This window comes from Meleagris gallopavo, chromosome 2 (assembly GCF_905368555.1).
Source record: "Meleagris gallopavo chromosome 2, MGAL_WU_HG_1.1, whole genome shotgun sequence".
Classification (NCBI taxonomy): domain Eukaryota; kingdom Metazoa; phylum Chordata; class Aves; order Galliformes; family Phasianidae; genus Meleagris; species Meleagris gallopavo.
The window spans coordinates 14,398,968-14,422,655 of NC_139405.1; the positions used below are offsets into that span (position 1 = coordinate 14,398,968).

Below are 23,688 nucleotides of genomic sequence, written 5' to 3' on the forward strand. Positions count from 1 at the left end.
TCAAGAAAAAAGTTTGAATGCCTTATCTAATAGATGGCACATGTGCATGGCTTTCATCACTTTGCCATCCCTCCACAAGATTTCATCACATTTGCCTGGAATTTCATCTGTAACACACACCATAGAGCTGGTCCCAAGGAAAAGAGACAGCGGCTCACTACATGACATCTTTCTCTTAAGATACCATTTCCTTCTGCGTGGCCCCTATTTGCCAGATTGGCAAGATGGGTTCCCCCCTTTGCCACATTAGTTTGTCTTAATTGCTGCAGTGCTACTGAGCAACATGTGGCAAACAGCTTTATTGCCAAGACCAGCCCAGCAAGCTGGGATGGATGAAGAAGTGGTTTCCAGCTGGGATGATCCTCAATATTTTAAGTTAGACTTTCTTGGAGAATGGAAGAAGAGATTGGGTTTTGTTCCCTGCATATGATTCACCGTAACTGGCAGTATCTCCCATGGCACAGAAGGATACCAGAAACCTGATGTAAAAGTTTCTCCTCCAGGAGATCATATTGATTTCTTATTCATTGAAAAAGCCTAAGATGTCTTCAGTCTAACACTTCTTAGCAGCTAATCTGAAGCAAACCTGGAGAGTACAACTGTGTAACCTGAGAGTTCTTACCCAGCCCTGTTGGACCACATCACAGCAGAGTTTGTGGTCAACTAAAAAGTGTGTCACTGCAGAGTTCAGGCATGCCTTGAGACAAGAGTAACTACTCGTGCTCTATCTATCCTACGTACTCCTTTTTAGAGCACCTCCCAGACATTACGGTGTTTATCCTCTTAGCACCTCTGTAATTATCTCTCTTGTAACAGATGGGAAACAGAAGAAAATGGAGATTTTGCAATTTGAGCTGAGCCAGGCAGGAGCTCTTTGGCAGAAGAGGCCTCCCGAGGGGTGAGTAATGTTCTTTTGACAATCACATTAGACTTCTGTTTGTATCTTTATGTACTTAGATACGAGCCCAGAATAAAGCCCAAAGCGTCTTATAGACAGCAGTCATTCTTTGAACCTGGCTCTTCATGAAGCAATGGCGGGGCTCTCACTACTGTCCTTCCCAGCCCTTGTCATAATTCCCAGAGACAAGACCTGCAAAATAGTTGCATTCTATTTCTTTTGAAGAAATAGATTCTTCTTTGAAGAATCAACCCATACTTATGCAAGCAATATAAACTTCTTTTTAGCTTGACATATACACAGAAAATTCAGAACAGATGCAATCTTTTTGTACAGTATTTTTCAGAATCATTTTGCATGCTCACTTTATCTTAACCAGTGTAACTGGCAGAGTGAATCAGATGGCACTTGGCTTTAAATATGTGCTTACTGTCAGCCTGTTACTGTTTCCAGTAATATCAGTGGGAGCATTGCCAAGTACTAGAATATAGCACTAAACTTTAATCAGCAGCAGTAGCTGAGTGCAAGAAATGCTGAGTGGAGATGCAGACCAACTGGACATCCTTCAGGTGAGGCACATATTTAGCTGAATGGAGGACTCTAGGTAAAATCGAATGGAGCAGTGAAAATCAGATCAGCAAGGCTACATCTGCCTAACAAACATCCTTCCCAGCATGTGAGTCAGTGGCAGGTTAATTAGGCATAGATAGGCAGGGAACAGCAGTTATGACAGAAGCTTTAATAGATAGGATCATTTTCAGCACAATAATATTAATTAGCAATTGCGATAGAGAACATGAGGACAGGTGGAGCACTTTCTGTCAAGGTATTTTTATAAAGAATTAGTGTATAAACATCCATTGTAAATACATTGTCCTTGTCATGTATAATAAATGCCTTGGCACATACCAGCCCTTCTCACAATGGAAAGATAATTAAAGACACAATTGCACACTACTGTGTTTCTCCCAGATGCTAACTATGTCACCAGAGAGATCTAAACAATTATGTTTGGAAAACACTGTGTGACTGTTAATAGCCATTTCCAAAATGCAGACAGCAGATATATTATGAAAACCACTGTGAGTATTGAGCCAGACATGGAAAAAAATAAAGAAAAACTGTATTTCTGAAGCAAATGTGGAAATGTGAAGTGGCAGTTAGGTGCCTAAACATTGTGGAGGAACTTAGACCTCGAGCTTACTGAAGCCAAATTCAACCTCAGCCTCCATATATTTACATATTTCAAAACTTTTATGTTTTCTTCATATATATGTTCTTCTTAGAAACTTAGATAAGAAGAGCTGAATCCTGAAGACATTACTCATGGGAAATTTCTATTCATGTCATTGAATATTCACTACTGATAATCCTACTAATAATCTCACTAATAATTGTTACGAAAACTGTGTTATATGACCTGTGGTATTTTATTATATATAACACATATCATGCATTGTATATTACAGGTCTACATTACATACCTGTAATATTATATTCTGGTAATTAAACCAATTAAAATGCAGTTATGATCTCACAAAACCCCAGAAATATGAGATGTCAATCGACTCCCTTTTTATCTAGATAAAAAAAAAAAGAAAATGTTAAGTGTTCTTATGTTCTTATGTCTGTGTCTTCATTTCTGACACACAGATAAACACAATCCAGAAGATGACTGCAGAGGGAAATGTGACCTGCAGCATGCATAGTCTCCACTGTGAAACAAACTACTGTTGGACATGTACGCCTCTTTAGTTCCCACGGTACGTCTGAGCAGGCTTTTCTGTCATAGTCAGTGTAAAATATTTAGTAATATTGCATAGTTCTTACAAATTTGGTATAAGCAATGCAGAGCCCTCTGTCCAGTATGTAGGTTTTGCACGTCGTCCCTCAGAGGACACAAGAACAACGTAGGTGAGCCAAACTACCTCACTGTGGTCACATGCCTTTTTCCCAGGTGCTGAAGTCCCTGAACTGGTCCCTGCAGAGTCAGCAGGCCCAGCTCTCCCTCTTGGCTCTTACAGGTTGAGAGATGATCCTGAATTAACTCTTTTGAAGTTACCCAGGACTACTGCGTGCCTGCCTGGAGCATGACATTATATTCTGAAATAAATATACTTGGGGCAGAAATCTTCATCCTACTCAAATTCTCCCACGGTTCTTATAGTGGGGGCAAGATATTGGGCAAAACCCAGTTGCTGGGAGCTTGTTTCCTGGGGCTGAGTAATGGCAATTTTGGGGTTTGTGCCTTGTATTAAAAAGAAGCATTTGCTACAGCTGTGTTCACGATCACTAGAGGATGCATAAGAAAGAATTCAGATTATGCAGAGAGACATCAGAGGAGTGGCAGGATTAATTCAGCTGGGCTCTGGTTCTCACACTGACAAAGCGTTTCACATGATGCCATGCACTTTCATGCAGCATTGATGTAGTTCTGTTCCAGGCTGCTGGGGACACGACCGCGTTCACACTTTGTCTGCAGAGCATCTGCACTATCATCAGGCCTTGAACTCAGCTATCATCTTTATGGGGGACTCTAAAATAAGCAATAATAATTATTAGGATATATATATTTTATATATATATATATATAATTAGGATAATATCAATGACTGACTAGTGATTGTTACCTTTTAATATGCTCCAGAAAAGCTCCACACCTCAGTTTCAGCTCATCCAGAACTGTTCATATTTTTATTGTCTTTCTGATGGGAGGAGAGTGTTAATGCTAAGAGCTGGAGACCACAGGGAGAAAAGAATTGTGAACTGATTTTTCTATTGTGCCCCACAAGATTATGATCAGAAAACGAGGAAGAGAGGAAAATGTGGACAACATTGTTATTACTAAAATGAAAGAATTTGAATATAATCATAGCAGTTAGGGAAATGTGTTTTTAAAGACCTTGAGAGAGGTCATAATCAGAGTTTACTTTGTAGATCTAATCACAGTTTACAAGACCATATGCCAGTTCCCAGTGGTGATCATAGGGAACAGCAGGACACCAGTAATTTTCCAGATGTGGCTTCCCCCCTAGAAAGAGAACAAAACCAGTGAGAAGAACTGGAGTGACCCAGACTCTGAACAGCTCTACATCTTTTGTCTGAGATGCCATCATTAATAGTTTTGGCTGTTGCCTGGTAGCATCAGGATAAATTCTTCTGCAGCATGACTCGGACCACAATGGAGAGGGAGAAAATCAGAGAGGAATAATAGGAACAATTTTATAGAAATGTGTTTATGCAACAGGGCTGAAGTGCACATACTGTGCAATCTCATCCGGGTATCTGATGAGCATTCCATTGGTATTCTGGGTGATGGTGAGGATTCTGGGTTCCAGCAAGGCATTGCTACCTTGTGAAACATGCCAGTGTAGAAAAGGCCACGATCTGAACTTCTGCCCTTTACTGTAACTTCAGTGATTGCCTGCATACTTGGCCCACATTGGTCAGATCCATGCACCATCTATGTTGGGTCTCAGCATTGCTTCTATTACACTGCAATGTGAGCACCTTCCTGGTCAGAGCACACCAGCAATGGGACAGTTCACGTGGACTTTGTGAAATCACCAGATCTTTTCCTTTTTTTGTTTAAAGAGAGCTCTGGCTGGAGTGGGTGTAATAGGAAAAGATATCCTGAAGATGATGGAAAAATGATATTCAGTAGGAAAGGAACCTCTGAAGTCATTTGATCTCCTCTGCACATTGTTCTTGCAGCCTTACATCCTTGATCCATGCTGCTCTTTACCTCTGTCTTACATGCTTTGTTTTCTGCTTTGTGATTGACATCAGCCTGGGGAATGGAACTGTCACAAATGACACAGAGGTTTGTGATTTCACCAGTAACTGATCCGTAACTTACTTGCAAAGATTAGGGGGCAGACTAAGATCTACCAGAAGAAGCCAAGTGCCTCAATAACTTCCACTCTATAGGTGCTAGCTGAAGTCTAGGCATTATTTGTACCCTCAGTTGAGGGGAACATACTCCATGAGAAAAGCATAGCTCACGATAACCAAATATTTACGAGGGAGAAAGGCATGGCATTTCCTAATGAGCTGGAGATAGAAGGAGGAAATTTTAGTCAGAGACACCGAGTGGTCATCTAAAAGCAATGATTCATCAGAGGACGCTAAGGCCTCCTTTTACTTAGTCAAATGAGTGCTGCCTGGCCATGCTGCAGATCATGACAGGAGCTGCTGAGTCAAACAGGAGACCAGCTTCCAGCAGGGCTGTGCTGAAGAGAAGTCTGCTGCTATACACATTACTAAGGATTGGTGAGAGTCTTGGAGAAGAAAAGAAAAAAGCCCTCGTGGGAGATGGTCTATTTTTAATGAGCCCAAACCTCTTCCACAAATTAAGTGAAATATTTTAAAAGGAAACAATATTACTTTGGTTTTATTTGTTTCAGCTACTTAGTTACAGCTCCACATGGACACAATTAATGGAGGAAATAGAGTATTTTATAAGCCCAGGACTCTAAGATAGATATTTTGTGACCATGTGAAATTCTTTGCTGTAATCACCACACATTCCTTAAAAGAAGGCTATATATTGCTGAAAATTATTAACCTCACTTCCAGAATGTTGTGTCTAGTCACTGAATGGCAAAGGTTACAAATTGTCATGGCATTACTCTGTGATGAATTTTGACCTCTGATTTTCCTTAAAGTCCCTGCTGTCCATTTCTGGCTCAGGTCCATTCTAATTCTGTTCAAAGTATTCCCCTGCAAGAAAGAGAGAAATGACCTTTCCACTGAAGTTAGTTTTATTTCCCAGATCCCTTTCAAACCCCCCTTTGTGACTTCATGTAAATCACCTGGATGTTCAGCACCTGATTTCTCCATTTTTTAATGGAAGGAATATGATTTCCCCCTTATTTATCCATTTACATGATGAATTTTTCAGGACAATGAATCATCTTGTTTGGGAAGTATCTAACACCGAAACATCTGATCTCTGCCGGTCAAAGAAAAACACATCAAGGTAAAACCTGAGGATGAATGTTGTGGAGATGAAGAGTTTCATCTGTGCCTTGCCATGCATTCTTGGTGTTAGAAACAAAGAAGTCATCCTTAGAAAAATAGTGGGTTTTTATTCCTCTTGGGGCTTCCTGAAATATCAGAGACAGGATCCATAAAATACCAGGTCTGGGCTTTCTGGCAGGAGTGAGTGTGACGGCAAGGTGTGATTTCTGGATTTCTGAATGGAGACAATTGATCAGTTCCTCAGATGATACAAACTTATGTACTTCATTATCCAGCCATCCGCTTCTCACAAGCAGACCTCAGCATTCTCCTCTTTAGCTCTCAGATTGGCTTTGCTGAGAAGATTTCATTGCATCAGGCTATTACATGGAGGTAAACATCATCTTGTGCATGCAGTAATCTGTGCAAATACCCTGATAGCTAAGTGCAGTGGTGGAGTGAATAAGCAAACAGTCCCAACACTCCTTCCCCTCTACCACACCAATAAATATAGTTTACTGTACACATCACTCTTTGGGACCACGTAGGGGTGGTGTGAATCCATTAGCAGGGCAAGGGTGAGTGACTTCTGACTTCAGTGACCCTTAAAGTTAATCCAGCATTGTAGAGGCAGAATTAAATGTGATGAGCTCAGAAAGTGTGATAAAACCAGATTTAAGTGCACAGCTGGGCAGCAACCTATAAAGGCAGAATTTAAAACCATAATAAAAACTTTGTAATCTAATTACGACGGTAAAGTTAAAGGTGAGCTATTTGCAGCATGATTCACATGCACCATGGCTAACCTATGACATCTTGAATATATTATGTGGTTTTTTCACTACGGGAGTAATTTTTTAGTTTCTCTCTCACACTACATGGTTCCCCAGGTTTTATTCTCAGCACTTTGCAAAGCATCTGCCTTCCTGTGTTTCTTGCTTGAGGCCTCTTCAGGGCTGCTTGTCCCCAAGCTCTGGGCACCCAGGCATGCAGGCAGCCTTGTGGCAGGTGTGTATATCCAAAACATCACAGCATGGTTCAAGTAGAAATCACAGCAAGAGCAGGTGTAACTCAAAGTGATTTCAGCCTATCCAGTCGTCATACCATCAGGGGGGAGGATGGAGAAGAGGATATAGGCTGAATGCAGAACATGCAGCCAGCTCCATTGAAGCTCATGCTGTCATATCTTCATTACAAGTGGCACCTAATTAACACCACCTCATATATGCAATCCCCTCTCTGATTTCTGTGCTGACTTTTTCCAAAACCAAAGCAATAGGAAAAACAGCTCCTTGAACTCTGCCCCGTTTTCCTTCAGCACTGCAAGTGCTGCTGGTAGACAGAGCTCCTTTTCCCTGGCTGATGGGGTTCAGAGTGTTCTTGTTGGGACACATGCTAACAGCCATAGGTCCAAGTCTAACCTTTTCCACCACAAGAAAGCTAAATACCACAAGAGGCTAAATAATCTAATATAAAGATCATTTTCCTGGGTCCCATTAAGTGTCATCCCACATCCAGTGAGCACTACATATAGGGGGATGTAGCAGTGGCACCTAAGCAAGTTTGCTCAGCGTGGTAACAGCTGGGAAGCTGCTTTTTACTATAGGACAAGCAGCTGGGAAGTTCACTCCTTTCCTTCAGCCTGTGTCAAGACAGAAATTTCAAGTCATTGAGCAATTTATCCCATGTGTTAGTTCTGACTTTTTTTTTCTACATATCCAACTAGAACAAAAATTTCAGAAGAAAATCTCTTTATGTGTGGTCTGATAAACTATACTGTCATTTTTGAACTAATAGAGCTTGGTGGCATTTTATAAATCAAATTTACATTTCATTTTGTTCTGTTTTAATTTAGCCAAAAAAGTTTCCTTTTAAGTCTGATTGACACCAAGCAATATTCCTAGAATGTTCTGCTCACAGTTTTTATTCATGGAATTGTTTGTGGAATCAGCATCCCAGAATAAACAATGTCCTCTTCCAATGCCCTAGCTGATGAGGCCCCAAAAATACTTGCATTTGTGGTAGTAGACCTAGTATTATTATCTAAAGCAACAAAGAAATACTTTCAGAAGAAAAAAAAAAGGAAAAAAAAAAAAGATTTGTGTATAGATTGAGATTTTCCCATGCACTTCTGTTACACATAAGATTACTTCATCCAAAACTCTCCTTCTCTTCGTACAGCCACACAACAACTGCACTGGGCTAGGATGCTTCATAGGAGACAGCATCTTGTAAAAGCAGTCGGGGTCTATGAGAAAACACCACAATAAACACCACAAAACACAAGAAGGAGCCCGCCAGCTGCAGAAAGCCAGCAACAGGATCAAAAGAGAAGTGTCCCAGGTACAAACAAGGTGAGATCCTACTGAGCCTAAGCCAGCAGCCACCCACTGCGTGCTCTGGTGGGTTTAGAAATCCCATCCTGTATGGCAGCTCCTGCATGCCTGAGCTCACTGACAGAGTAAGGCAGCATTTAACACCCTCAGTCTGCAAGGCACAGACGGGAGATGGTAAATACCTTGATAAGGAAACTGGAGTGAAAACACCAGCTTTAGGCAATCCAGATTTTATCGGGGAAGTATGCAGGGATGAGTAAGTACCTGACATGCAGATGTACCTATGCACAGTGCCAGCAGTCTGCAAGTCCGCACATCTGGCCTTAGGCATCACGCTCACATTTTCACACCCATGTGATTTTGGGGTACGTTGTGGAGGCAGATTTTTGCATGGGGTTCTCAGTTACACAGTGGTAGTGCCCAAAATGAATCTGCATCTCTGCCTGGAAGCACCTATAGATTTGACACTGGATAACTACTTTTTTTGCTATGAGAAGCTGCTTGGCTTCATGAGGCTAATTACTCTGCTTAGCAATGACATGCATTTCACAGCATGGGAATCCTAGTGTGACAGGTGACAAAAGCATGCTGTAATTGAAGGGCTCATCAAAGTCCTGAAGAAATGAATATTGTGTATTGCCGTGTGAATGGGTTGTGTCTTCTGGCCCATTGCTGTTAGTTTGAGACATAGATAAGACCGGTGCCCGGTACCATCCTAGTCTCTAAACATGAATCATGGGTTCTTCCTGGGGGTGGTGCTTAGTGTGGCTAATGACAGCCATAAGAAGGAGGCCCAGGAATGGATAAAGAATAAATTGGCTGCTCTGTGCACAAAGAGGGCCAAACAGATGTTGGGCCTGATCCAGAGTCCATTGAGTTAATGGAAAGGATCCCTTTGATTTCATTGGACATTGTATCAGACCATTACAGCTTCTCAGGAAATGGTGGAGACCAAGGGTAATAACTTGTGGTGACTGGAGTGGTGTGTGTTGCATAGGTGTGGGCTGTGAGGTTTTCATGGTGAAAACAGATGGGTCTTCAAGACCTGTCCATTTGGCCTGGGAAACCCTCCTGCCCCACCTCCCCCACCTAATGGGAAGCAGTCTCCTGCGGTTTTGTTTCTCTAGCCAACATTTTGGTATGATTTCATGCAGAAGTGCCCTTCTCCCTTCTGACTTCCACCTCTTCCTCACTGAGGTTCCGGTGTGATCCTGAGATGTTCCAGACCAGTGACTTGAGCTGTCCCAAGAAAACAAAGGAATAAGGCCTGCTGAGAACTGTTCACCAGAGAGGATTTTTGTTGTGGACCAATAAGAAAAGTAATGTAAAGCAGGTGTTTCTGCAGTTGTGAGACATTTATAAAACCAGTGCTGTCCAGCAAATCTCCCACTCACATTCTCATCCACATGATATGGCAAGGTCTCACACAAAGGACTGCAAATAGAAAGTATCTCTTTGTACTAGTTGGCTTTGGGCTTGTACTAGGGCCTCTCTCCTCTTCTGTTGTCTGTGCTTTTCTGTTTATTTAGGTGTGTGCCTTTGTTTCTGTTTTTACATTTAGCACAAGTAGAAAGGAAATGGGATTTTGTACAGCTTAGGAGCCTAGGAGCACACCGTGTTTGGAGTATGGGCCTTTATTTGTCCTCATACCACAGATGCAGGTGTTTGCAGGCCAGATCCTCCACTAGTATAAACTGCCCCAGCCTCCAGGAAAACTCCCTCCATCTGGCCAACACATTTGAGGAGGTTTGGGGTGCATCCAGGGGTGCACTTACAGGCTATACTCAGGCCAAGCTGATCTCAAAAACCTCCTAACAGGAGTGAGAACTTGTAGCTGAGTAGCAGCAGCCATTTTCTCCTGGTAGCAGCTCCAGGAGGAATGGATTGATCGTTGCATACAGAGGTGCATCAGCAAAAACTAGAAGCTGTTTCATTCAGGCTTGTTCATTTATTGGAAATGCAATTTTGGGAATAGTTTAGTTTAATCTAATTCATGCTATCTGGAGAGGGGTGAGGAAGAAAATTATCAGAGTAATGTCAAATCTTTTCTCAGGACAGACCCAACAGATACTTTTCTCCATTCTCTTTGTCAGCAAGGGAAATCCTCATTGTGGAGTGAGATTGACTAGTATCACTGAAAGGAAAACCTTTGTATTTCTCATGGGAGAAACTCTGCTCTGAATGGAGTTTGTAGTTCACAAAAGCTGTGTAAACTAGCAAAGTTTGCTCAGCATTAGGACTACTACACTGATTTATTCTAATTGAAGAGACTCCATCGTATTTGAAAAGTCATGGCTGTCAGGCTAAGTCCCCAGTGATTGAAAAAAGGGAAACATCACTCGCAATTTTAAGAAAAGGAGAAATGAAGACCTGGGAACTACAGGCCAGTGAGTTTCACCTCTGTGCCTAGGAAGATCATAGAGCAGATCCTTTTGGAAGTACATGTCAGATGAGGAGATGATATGAAAGAGTCAGTGTGGCTTCACCAAGGGCAGATTGTGCCTGAACAGTCAGGTGGCCTTTTATGATGGAGTGATAGCATTGGTGAACAATGGCAGGGGGGGTTGGAACTAGGTGATTTTCAGGGTCCCTTCCAAGCCAAGCCATTCTATGAAGGCCAACCTGAGTTTCTCTTCACATTACATCAAGTTCCTCATAATCCATATCTCTATTTTCAATCATTCATCAGCAAATGAGCTACTCCCCAATCTTTCATTAAAGCCTATCAGTTCTTATACAGCTTATCTCCAGCTGTCTTCACATAGACTTCTTTCCCCTTTGCGTGAACATTACTGCTAGTATGAGCAAAGGAATTCACACTGGTGGTGGTGTGCACACACTACAATGGTGGTAATCTTGGCTCGTGCTGAACTGGGTCTTAGGTACATAACAAGTCTGAGTCGTGACTCTACAACAACCAGCATCCAAAACATAATCTCTCACTCCTCCCGATAATAACACACTTCTAGCCCTGTTTTAAAAAGAGCTGGCACTGAAAAACACCGCTGAACTTTCTGTGTGAGGTAAGGGTCAGGATACAGCTGAATGAGTTTCTTAGCAGAAAGGCTTTGCAGCATCTTGGCAATTGTACCAAAACACAGCTAGAGAATGCCTGGGCCCTGCCTTCCAGTCCTCTTTTTAACCATACTGGCTTGTTTACGTTTGGGTGGTAGATGGGTGGATCCCTTACTGCAGTTTTTGGCTTGTATCTGTCCATGTGGATGTCAACATAAACTGCTGCAATTATATCATAATAGACTCCTGCTATAGGAAATGATTAGTCGGTTCATTTTCCATAAATGCTGGCTGGCTTCACCTGGCAGTGGCAGGGAATTGTCATGGCAGATATAAAAAAAACAGAGAATATGAGGATTCATAACTTCATGTGAGTTATAGTGTTACCTAGGTGACAAAGTCTAACAAGACTATGGTATTAAATTTAGACATAAACAGGATGCCACAGGAGAAATGTCAGCTTTTAGACTGGGATTCAGATAGATGAAGCAAAAGCACAGGTATTTTTACACAAGGGCAGTATTGCTGTACTGTTTCAGTCAGGAAGTTGATTTCTTATTAAAGTAAGCCCCACTCTAATGAAGGAATAGTAATATTTCAGATTGAAGTTCAGAAACATGCAGGTTTTATAATAATCCAGCACTTCCAATTCCTACCTTTCCACTACAGCAACCTTTGCTCTTCCGTACCCGCTGGTTCCAGTGGGTGGAACTGAATATAAAATGTAGCCAGCGTGTTAACTTCAAGGCTATTTATTCTACAAGTGAGCTCTAATTCCAAATAACACTGATGCCAACTTTTTTTTTATCCCCCGGGACTCAGGCATACAACTCACTTTCCTCTACTGGAGCTCATCATTCCATAACTCCAGAAATTGCAATATAAACTTTGGCTACTATGCACACTTCAACTCGAAAACACAGCAGTGATCTGGGATTTTAATTCAAGCAAATTTGAAAGTGGATTAGAAATGGAATCCAGCTGCATCTCTAATAGTCAAAAGACAAATTAGCAGAACATTGGAGCTGAAATTAATTCTGTCCTTCTTTCAGTTTCTTCCCCCCACTCCCCTTCCCTTCCCTTTTGCTTCAGAAGGGTAAATACATAGACCAAGAATACATAATTAAAATGTAATTTACTCCTTACCTTGGTAGAAGCTTTCACCAGCTGAGTACATCTCAGTTTCCATCCCAAGCATTTACCTACAGCACACGGTTGGAGGAGGAGGGGTTATTACTTGTTCTAAGAAATTAGAAATCAGAGGCACGCACAGTCTGTCTGTTTTAGTCTTCAGAAAGCGTGTTGCCAGGCTCTACAGGTTATACATCATTAGTGCACGGAGTGTCCAGGAGAGCCCAAAGCTTGTGCAGGTGTGTTGGCAAAGCTCACACCACTTCCCTCCCTTTTCCCTCTCTGCTGCGCTTCCAGCAAGCCGATACTTGAAACTCAATGCGGCAAAATCGCAAAAAGCTCTTCTGAAGTTTGTTAGCTCAAAGCTCACCCAGCAGACGTGACTGTGAGATGGCGCATGGAACCTGGAAAGGACTCACTGGAAAACAAAACCATTGAGTCAAAAGCTTAGTGTGTTTTTCCATGATCATATGAAAAAAAAGTGCATGTGTGTTTTTTTAAGCACTTTCAGATATTCAAAGTTTAGTGAACGCAGAGACAGTTTCTTTTGCTGTGTTTTTTTTTTTTTTTTTTTTTCTTTTCCCCTGCTCTTGAACTTTCGGAAGGACTATAGGGAATATATTCCAGCCTGTTTTCAATGACCCATTCATATGGTGGTTTTATTTCAGTTTTTCCCAAAAGGGAACAAGCTTTATTCTATCTCTGCTCCTGGCATTAGCTGCCATTATTTGTGCATCCCACTAAAATAATCAATAAAGTAGATGGCATCTGAAAATAATTATACATGCAGCTCTTCCCTCGCTTCCAAGACAGAGACAGAAGCTGGGAAAAGAGCCTTTGCATATTCAGCACTTGTTAAAGAAATGAAATATAGCACTGTGTGTTATTACTGTATCCTGAAACCTGGGCATTCAGCAGTAGTTTTCTTTTGGCTCTGGCCACACAGCACCTGATCACAAGGCTAATCATCCTTACTGTCTTTCCTAGCTGTGTTAAGTAAGTTGCCTTGTCAGCTTGCACTGCACGCCAAAGGGTGAGAACTGTCGAATGGGTCATAAATGTAACAGCAGCAGTCTGTTGCCTCCCTTGGGAAGGAAGGATCTAGCTGTGTCCAGTATCCTCTTTTGTTTAGGGGACAGCACCACAGTTGCATTTTTACAACCAGATGTCCTGGCCCCAAGCAAGAGCATGGTGACAAGTGGGTGGCCTGTGCAGGGTGTGGTGTCTGTCTGTAGTATGGAATGAGATTTTCCAGTAAAAATCATGTTCAATCCCAAGTCAAAATGGTGAGACTCTGTCTTTATACTACTCGTGGCAAAGTCACCTTTAGATATTCATTGGACTATCACTGCCAAGTGATCTGATTCAGGTTCTCCGTAATCTTATGGAGTTCTATCAGCCAGGAAAGTAAATGAGTCATCTCACTTCAGAAGATTATTTAATGACTATTTTTGGAAGTTTGTAGCTTCAGCCTCTCTTCTTGTAATGGCTAAGACAAACCACTGGCATGATCCTGAGCGTTTTCCCTCTGGCCTCCCCAAACAGCAGCTGCATCAGGTACCAAGGCTGGGCCTCTGAACTGCGCAGGTGGCAGAAAAAGGAGAGACGCAGATTTTGCCAGGGCAAGTTGAAGATGAAGAGTAAGGCTTTCTCTTTTTAGACCTTCAGTTTTGGAGAAACTGTGCAGTACTGTCACAGTGGGAACTTGGTCCTGGCTGTGGCTCTAGGGAGTGCCTGTAATACTGCTTTTACTGATCTTTCCTAAGAGTCTCATCGTGGCCTCCACTAAAGACGAGAGGTGAGATGGACGTAATGTGGTCCTTCCCAAATATTTAATGTAAACTTTTCTCTCTTTCACTGTAGAGCAGGGAGGAATGACATGATTGCAGCCAGGAAAACCTATAATGTCTACAAGGGCTAGAAGCTGGAGACATTGGGAGTTCGGCAGCAGCCTCCCCAGGCATGAGCTGAGGACATCAAGCAACACCCTGCTCCCAGCTGCTGGGTGCCACCAGAGCTACTTCACATATCTAGAAAGCAACAATCACAAGTGAACAATTATATTTGCTGCTACTAGAGGGTCTCTTTTACCTCCTGATCTAGGCGTCCAGGACAAGTGTTTGTTCATGGCCTGCTCCATTGTCCATCCCCAGCTTTTTTTCCGTGACAGTACATTGTTTGTGAAGTTGTTTAAATCCTCCTGCCAGCCCCAACAATGCTTCACACAAACCCAGCATGTCAGGAGCTTCCAGACCACAGAAAAACCAAGCCTGCTCAGCCCAGTACTGTTTGTTGTGAAGTGTTTGCATAGTGATTAGCTCATGCACGGACATACACAGCCGCAAATCTCTAGGTTGTCTCACAGCCCTTTCATTCAATTAAGTCTGTTGACTTAGTCTCATTTTGAGCACTAACTGGATTTAGATAAGGTAGTGGAAACCAAAACATCAATTGTGTGATTTCTGTCCCAGCCAGTATGTAGATCTGAAGGGAATGTTTGTGCAGGCGATAATCGAGGTAGTGCAGTGATTAGGACAAAGTCATTTCATGTAGGCTTCCATAAAGTAAAAACTCTCTGCTTTAAGTACAAGCACAGGCAAGAGGGAAGTAAGGGGAGCTGTTTGCCTCCACAGTCTCCTTCTTTGCCTCGCTTAATGTGCTGTAAGCAGCAGCTGCTGGCAATGGAGAGGTTGCGGTCTGTCTGAAAGAGCAGCCATGGTTGGGCTGGGGTTGAGAGCTCCCAGCAGGCAGAGGGGCTGTGCTGCAGCCCAGTTGGTGTAAGGGTCACCACTCCTCTGAAGCCATAGGTACAGAGAGGTAATCATTTAGGATTTAGACATTTATTTTTTGTCTGCAGGAGACAAAGTTATTCCGGGATAGTTTCTCCCCACAAGCTTAAATTTACCTTCAGTTCCTTATGAGTTTGAATTTCCTAACTCAGACTAGCTTTCCTTGCACATATGCATGGGAAGAGGAGATGCTGATAGCATAGACTCACTACCTCTGCTCTTTAGAAGGCAGATGGATGGTATTTCCCTGTATCAGAGTGGGAGAAGAAAGCTATTCTATTTGCAAGCATACAGTTTGGTGATGCCCTCCCATGTCTTCTGCTGTTCACACTCTAAACATGTTGGAAAACATATACATTGTTACATATTTGTCAAATGCATATTTCAGAGGGAGACTTTTTTGGTCACATTCTCCTTGATTCTCCGTGATTGGGAACATGGTTTGCTGGCATTCCTGATGTCCTGCAGGTCTTCAGCAAGAATCATGGAGGAACAGTGCAGGAAAAGTTCTCCTGAATATGTTACTTCCTAAGCATACGAGGTATTTCCATCAGTGACTTGGAGGACAGGGAATGCTTTTGGCTTTCTTGTGTCAGCGTATGGCAAGAGCAACAGAAATTCATCATGCACTATAGGCTTACGGCCTTACTCTCTGTGCACTCAGCCTGTGATGGCTTCTGTCAGCTGCTGCCATCAGGAGCAGGGCAAATAGTTAACATTCACTTCCTCTGGGCTGCAAGGCTGTGGCTGCTGCAGTCCTGTCGCACAGTGGTGCGTGTCCCTGTGACAGCTGAGCAGCAGCAGAGCTGTGCCCAACACAGAGCTCTGCCCAGGCATGGCAGATTAGTTGCATATGTAGTGTGTAGCTTTGGGACTGAGCAAGTGGCTATGTGCATTGTGTACACACACACAAACACTTAATTGTTGGCAACCTAAGATATATTAAACATCTTCTAATAGAGATGAAAGATGACATCCTTCCAGAGTTTTGCATACCTGTGAGCTAATCAGTCCTTTGTGTGAAAGCGTAGGTGGGGACTCTTCTAACAATACAAAGTTGATTAGCTCATCATCTTGGATTTAGAGGTATACTTCAGTGCCCATCTTGCTTTCAGAGCTAGGAATAATCCAGGTTCAATGCAATGCCATCTTCTTACAAGAAAATAAAGGAGAGAATATAGATTTAGGGCTTGGTACTCAAACCTGTTTCTCAGTACAGGTGTTTAGTGGATATTTGCCCGTTGATTTCAATCTTGGCTTCAGGTCTCTTTTGGACAACTGTTGAAATTATATATATATATATTTGTCATATGTCATTTATATATTTGTTATGACATAAATAATTGCTACTTTTTCAGCCTTTGGTAGGAATAACATGCTGGAGGATTAGATACAAGTGATTCACAGTCAAACTGAGGATGCATCAACAGAAGTCTGTTGGTCACAGTTCATTCAAATATGTCTGTTAACAGTTTGGATTGTGGAGCAGACAGGGCTCTTACAGTAGGTTAAAAACAACAAAATAGACAGGAAGCTCCCACCTATGATTGGGTAGGGAGTTTAAGTGTTCTAAATAAACTTTTCTTCCATGAAAAAGAAAGTGCTTAATCAAAATGCACATAGGAACCTGGTCATGGTACTGACAGTATGCTAGGAGAGCTGGTAGAGGACAAGTTCCAAGTCTACCATGTGACACTGTGGCCAGAAATACATTTGCTATTAGGAGAGGTAGTGATAGCACTTTTTGTGTGGAGATCATTCTGGCACTGGAGAAGCCCAGAGCACGTATTAGTGAGGACAGTAGCTGAAAGGAGTACAAAAGGATGTGGTGATCACTGGGTATATCTTCGTGGAGAAGGAGAAGATCTAATTGGCTTTATTTGCAAAACAGAGGGGGTAAAAGCTTAAGAAAGCTCTATCCAAGGAAAGGGAAACGATAGAACGGATGGCCCAGGGAGGTGTTGGGATCGCCATCACTAGGAACTTTCATGAGTTAAAATTACAACTGGCACAGAGAGACACAGAAAGATTTCTCCATATCAACATAAGTTTGGATAAGCTCATTCTTCAGAGTATGTTACTTTGACCAGTATCATGTTGGACTGCAGTTTGGTTGCTAAAATAGAAAATGTTCTGGTAGGTGGGTATATTTGCACAGAAAATGTTGATAATACAGGAAAAATGATATTGTTGTCAGAAATAACAGCCAAAAGTTTTTGATGTTCTACTTTAAAAATATACATTTAAGGAAAGTAGATCCTTTAGCAAATCATATTATTTCATTAAACAAAATATTTAGATGGAAAAATTTGCAGTGATTTCTGTAGATTCTGTAGCACAGGAAAATCATCAGACATCTGAATTGTTGAAACTGGAGATTTTGCTATTTGGGATTAAGAAGACATAACACATTTTCTCTGTGTGAAATGGGAAGACAGGTAATGAGATTGTCAGGGAAGCCTGGGAGTGGCTTCATCTGCAAAAAAAGGCAGTACAAGTATCCAGAAAGGCTCTGTGCAATGACTTGTCAAACTAAGAGGGAAATGGTATCTTTCACAAAGTCAAAGAATAGCAGTTAAGAGACGAGAGTCAGAAACCCAACATTCAAAAACTGTTAGTTCTGAAAGGCCTGTCCTTGCTCATACTCAATCCAGGAAACTGGTTAGTGGGATGTGAAACTACCATATGTTTTTGCAGATGCTACAAGTATGTATGCTTTCCTTATGTATATATGCTTTACACCCACTTTTGAAAATGGGTCAAAGCCTTCCAGTCCTCCATGAGAAAAACTCATGAGAATGTATAGATCTGTGATGCTGTGATTCATGTTTCTGGACAGTAATTTTGCATTCCCCTATTGAGGATTGCAAAAACAAGAGAAGAGTGCAAAAGGAGATCCACACTGAAGATCAAGGCAGATACATCTGCCTAGCTGTCAGATTTCACGCTGACAAATTGGAAGAAAATTAAAAAACCCAGGCCAGATCTAGTCCTTGCTTTGGGAGTGCAATCAGCTCTGAAAAGCAGGTATTTATGCTTGGTGTAAAACCACCACTGAAATTCCTCTTTCTCTCTGCACTTGCCATCCCTTTAATACAAATATGTCAAATGAATACAAAGGAATGAGGTCTTCTGGTTAAAATCATCTTGGGTTTGTATCACTTGAGTTAAGAGGTGGTTGCAGTGTCCATCTCTGCCTGCCGCAACTCACCAGCAGCTCTTCCAAACATTTCAAGTCACAGGCTTGCAACTTAAATCAACAGTACTGCAAGTGTGAGAGAGAGAGACCACAAATGCACAGTAGTTCTTTTCACCAAAAGCACAGGAGATTTGCATCCTGACACCACACTTCTGTCAAGCATGGAAGATGAGCTACTTTCAATATCATGTTGGTCTAACATTTAACTCTCTGGCACAAACAGCCTCAAACTGCTCTGGAGTAGGAGAAATATGACACTACCGGTTGGTTCCACATTGCTTCTTAATACAAAGCACAATACAAATTGTGTTGTTTGTACTCCATTACTCTGTTCCAAATTACAAGCCTTATCTCACAGGAAGCTGGGGACTGCTCTATAGTTTTAGAAACCTCATGGTAAAAGGGTCATTTTTTAAATATAGTGTTTTCCAGAAAGGCTGTCTTAATAATATAGTGATGTTTAAATCCTCTGCTTCCTTTAACGCTATTTTCAGGTTGTTTTTTTTTTCAAATTAAACATTAGGCTTAGCAACATGCAAGAGATGTTAGATTAAAGGGACAAGGATTGGGTTTTCCATGTCTTGTTTTCCATGCTGTGTTTTCCATGTCTAGAAATAGCTATTTCCTGGGTGGGCCAGGTGAATTCCAGCAAGGTTATTGTTACTGGACTTCTCACAACTTTCTGTATAGGGGAGAGAGAGAAGTGACTGGCTGCTTGAAGAAAAATCCAGCCAAAAGCACTGAGCCACATCCTTTTCAGAGATAAATCAATATTGTCTGAATGGCAGTTATGACTATTTTCATCAGGATCAGACCTTTTACATATGGCGAGGAAGTGGTAAAGATCACAAAGGGAAGGAAAGATATACAAGCAGCGTAATACTTGCAGAAAGCTATTGGGTTTTCCTATGGAGCTGTTGTGATTTTCTATAAAGACTTAAAGCGTGACTTTCTCGATGCTCTTTCCCTTTAAGGAAACACACTGAGCAGCATGTCCTGATAAGACAACAAGCACAGATGAGCAGAGGAAGAATACTGTTGTTGTGAAGACACAGGCCCAAAAGGCAGAATGTCTGGATTTTATTTGCAGCTCTGCCACAAACTTCCTGGATGATCGTAGCCAAGTTAACCGGGTCCATTTTTCTCAAACAGCTTCCATGCCCTTTCTGCATATGCATGAAGCACACATTCACCAATCAGGCATTCAGGGATTCAGATCCAGAAGCAAGCAAGAGCTTCACAGAAGCTGTGCTGCTCCAGATCGAAGCCCACCTCATCTGATGGCCCGTCCTTGGCAGCTGATGGAAATGAGTGCCCAGGGAGGAAAGCAAAAGCAGAGTGAGCAGAGCTGGATACATCCATGCTGCGCCTTTCCAGCCTCTAGCCACACCAAGGTGTGGGACTTCCAGAGCAGTGAGTGGTTTGTATGAAGTTAGCAACCCTCAAAGGATTTGTAAACCTGGGAGCATGAGTTGTCCACGATAAGCTCTCAGGGAACCTTGGGAATTTTAGCTTCCTTGGAGCAGGACTCAGCAGTTCTACGTCAGACCCTCTGGGTCACACTGGGCTGTTGCTGCTGGTACAAAGGAGAGCCTTCCCATCGCTGTGTCAGCTCCCCGCCTTTCACAAGGAAGTGATGCTGCTTGCCAGGGAGTTGAGGCTAAACACACTGGTGTTTCCTCATGCCTTGGAAGGGAAGTCTGAAGAGAATTATTGCTGTGATGTATAGGAACTTTGCCAGCACAATGCCCTGTAATAACAGCTACTTTTCCTTCAGGTCATTAAGTTACAAATTTTTTTGTACTCTTGCTCATGACAAGTAGATCCTGAGTTTAAAGAGATGTTTTTCTCCTCTTTCCTTTTTAATGACTTACTAAATATATTTTGCAGATTTTCATCCTTCATGACAGTGCATACAAATTTCCCTGTTTAAATTGTCTTCTTCCAGATCTTTCCTCAGAGCCAAAAGGCTATAACCAGATAACTAACACATTTGTGCCCTGTCTCCGTGGCATTAGGCATTAGAAGATCTTCTAAGAAGCACTACAAATGATGGAACTGGATTCAGAACAAAGGAAAGTCTATCTGCTCTCTGAGACAGTCTCACATCTGCTTTGTCCATGCCCATCCAGCCATGAGCAAGCTGCAGCCCAGAGGCCACAGTGCTGCGTTAGGGTGGTGATGGGTATGAGCTTTCCCTAAAGAACTTGCAGGCATTCGTATGCCTGGGCTCCGGGTGGCGTTAAGATGGCTGTACAGCCTCAGCCTGGAGATGGCTTTTGTCCAGTTGGCGGAGAAGGGGACTGGATTGACATGCAGCTGTTTGCATCGGCAAGTGTAGACATGCCCAAATTCTTCTAACATACTACTGGAGGGTACTCAGATATTACCGTGATGAGGGCAGTGTGAGAACTTGTTTAGACCGGAGTATGGTTTTCAGTGGCAGTTTTCTGGCTGATTAATTGGGTGACTTTATGCAAGTCTCAACTTGCTGTTGCCCTATCCAATAAATGGGAATAGCAGCATTTGCCTCTCTTCATAAAACACTTTGAGGTCTACGGATAATCCGCCTCCTTTTTCCCACCCATGATGATGGGACCTAGTGGAATCTTACGACACACTGAGTTTCTGTGGTCTAGCATTTGCTAAGCAATTGAAAATGACTCTTTGGCTTGACTTTACATCTGTGAATGCCATATGATTATTTCTCATGGAAGCTCCTAGCTTAAATCAGGTCACTACACAACAAAAAGTACATGGGATTAGAAGAGAAACTAGTAGTCATCAGGACTGTACAGATCCATGATGACCTAAGTGTCCTGCCCGAGGCACCCTGCAAGTAGTAACCACACATCAGTAATCTCATCAATAACCTACAACATTTTGTGGTTCAAAGGTCTGCAAACATTTGTGAGTGGAAAACTCTAAACATGAGAAGATTACTCCTGAATGCCACATTGCTTTCTCCCTTGTCTAATAAGCTGTGTATGCAGTGGGCACAGCTAGAGAAAGACTAGTTTAGGGATTTGGAGATGTTCTCACATTACAATATCTAATTATAATGTCACAATTCACATTATGTTGTGAGAAACTGGTTTTTAGGACACATTTTCTCCTTTCCTTGGGTATTCCTTGACCAGGAATGTTTTCTTACATACTGAGTGTAAGTCCATTCTTAGATCTCATCACTAGCAGATCCCAAATGGATGTGTTACTGAGGTTTTGCTATTTCTTACAATGATCTGGAAGAACACCTAAATCATTCCAAATAAACCTTATGGATGAGTTGGGAACTGAAGAAGAGAGTAACAGGTTACAGATACGGTGAGATCCTTCCAGAAATCTGCAAGGTTGTATGAGCTGGGATACCAGCAGAAATTTATATCACATGCCTTGATCTAGTGAGCTTACAGAGGAGAGGCTAAGGGATGGCTTGATCACAATTTCTAAGTGCTCATAAGAGGAAGAGAAATGCAGAAATGAAGCAGATATATGCAGAAATCCTATAGCTAAAACTTAAGCTGAACATTTGTTACTTTTTTGTGGGTAGAGGGCTGGCAAGCAGGAGTAATAGCTAACTTCAGAGCGATGCTCCAAGGCTTTTTTAATAGGTCCTGTAGTCCCCAAACAGATGGGGGCAGATGTTTAAAAATATAAGCTGTAGTTCAAAGAGGAATCAACTGGAGGGTGGTCAATAGCTTTTGCCACATGAAGTAACAGATTATGTGGTCTTCCTGAGTTAGTGAATCAGTTTGTGTTTTGGATTTCTTCAGCCACAGTAACATAAAAGACTCCATCTTCACATCTTGCTGTGCACTGAGCAGAATTAGTACTGGTAAAAGTCTTTTGCGAAGGAATAGCATTTAGAGACTCTCTTGAATTCAAGCAGCTCGAGCTACTTAAGGCAGCTTTTTTTTTTGGCCTCCTTTCCTCTACCAGGTCATTCCGTGATGACAACATCAGAGTTACCTACAAGCATTTCTTCCTTTAAATTAGAAAAAAAATACAAACAACATAAAAAGAGGCCATCAGTGAGTGCAGATGAAAGGCTCCTCTATGAGCTGCTGAGATTTCCCAGAGCTGCGCTTAGGGTCTGTTCCTTGGATTGAGACAGGGGCGTGGGGGTACTCAGCACCTGCTGGACTGGACCTTGTGGCTGCATATTTCATGAGTCCTATCAGATACCATCTGTCCATACACAAGCCATGTTTTACTTATAAAGTAAATTACATTACACGGGCTACAATGTACATTTTCAAAGGGGACCCACCTTAAAAACATTTTGTTTAATAAAATAACTTAATTAGAAGAGAGCTTCTGGCTGATGTGGTTGAGGCTGTGATAATTTTTCCTTCTCAAATCGTTTTCTCTGTTTATTATACTTAATTATAGTGTAATTATGTATCCATCCTTTAGGCAAATTTTGCAATCAGAAAATGAGTGGTTCATTTGCCACTGCATTTGGGACCAGTGTTTACATCCCTAGTATAAAATTATTTCTATTATTTATGGTATATACATATATGCATACATATAAAAGATGTTTCACACAGAATGAAGCATCGGTGTAAAAATTTTATTGACAGTCATTTTTTCATCATCCACCTAATTCATTTGTGGCCTGCTAGTAATGAAAACATCCAAAACTCAGAGTAGTAAAATCTCTACACCATAACAAAACTTGCACAGCTGAGGAACTTAGAAGTTCCTCAGTTTGGGGGTGGATAATTACTACTCTTAAGAGCATTTCACTTTCTAATTTTCTGGCCAGAATTTGTTAGCACAGTAAAAGAGAAAGAAACTCCACAATATTCACTTTTGGGCTGTAGATTTCTATTCAAGTCGTGGTTTCAAACTAACTCTTTTGTCCCACGTGCTCCATGAACTTTATACTCATGGCAGCATTTACTTTTAAAGACTAGGTTTTTCTTCCTATTGTTTTTCTCAGACTTAACAGTTTGTGTTTGAACACAGCAGAAGGCTAAAACAAAAGTCTGAATCCTGAAAAATCTCTTGAGATTGACATTTTCTCCTTTGGAAAGCTCTCAGTACAAATTCAAACTGTATTCCCACTCAGCAATTTCATCCCCTCTTCATGTGCTTATTTTGCAGAGATGGGGCTGTTCGCACCACTGAAGCGGGAAGGGAAGAAAACGTGAAGATTTAGCCCAGTTCTGTTGGCATCAAGTGGACATGTTTATTATTAGCTGGCAGAGAGATGACTTATCTGTACAACACGGCAATCCAGCCTGTCACCAGGCCAACCCTACAGCTGATGGAAATCTGGGTAACTATTTGATCTATCCCATTTTCCTTGTGCTGGGGAGCTGGTCCTACCTCTCTACTGTCACAGCATAG

At 41.9% G+C, this 23,688-nt stretch overlaps 2 long non-coding RNA genes across 2 annotated transcripts in view; one reads left to right on the forward strand and one right to left on the reverse strand.

Annotated features, from left to right (window-relative positions):
* The first annotated feature begins 679 nt into the window (after positions 1-679).
* LOC109365844 (uncharacterized) overlaps positions 680-23,688 on the forward strand; it is a 41,916-nt gene continuing 18,907 nt past the window's right edge. The window contains exons 1-5 of the long non-coding RNA XR_014881885.1: positions 680-898; positions 2,552-2,661; positions 5,802-5,879; positions 8,042-8,214; positions 23,443-23,617. This is a non-coding gene — a long non-coding RNA (uncharacterized LOC109365844). The remainder of the gene's footprint in view (positions 899-2,551; positions 2,662-5,801; positions 5,880-8,041; positions 8,215-23,442; positions 23,618-23,688) is intronic.
* The window catches only part of LOC146544873 (uncharacterized), a 49,973-nt gene continuing 29,829 nt past the window's right edge, over positions 3,545-23,688 (reverse strand). The window contains exons 6-9 of the long non-coding RNA XR_014881884.1: positions 16,128-16,280; positions 12,713-12,760; positions 12,358-12,413; positions 3,545-6,559 (exon numbers count right to left, since the gene is read on the reverse strand). This is a non-coding gene — a long non-coding RNA (uncharacterized LOC146544873). The remainder of the gene's footprint in view (positions 6,560-12,357; positions 12,414-12,712; positions 12,761-16,127; positions 16,281-23,688) is intronic.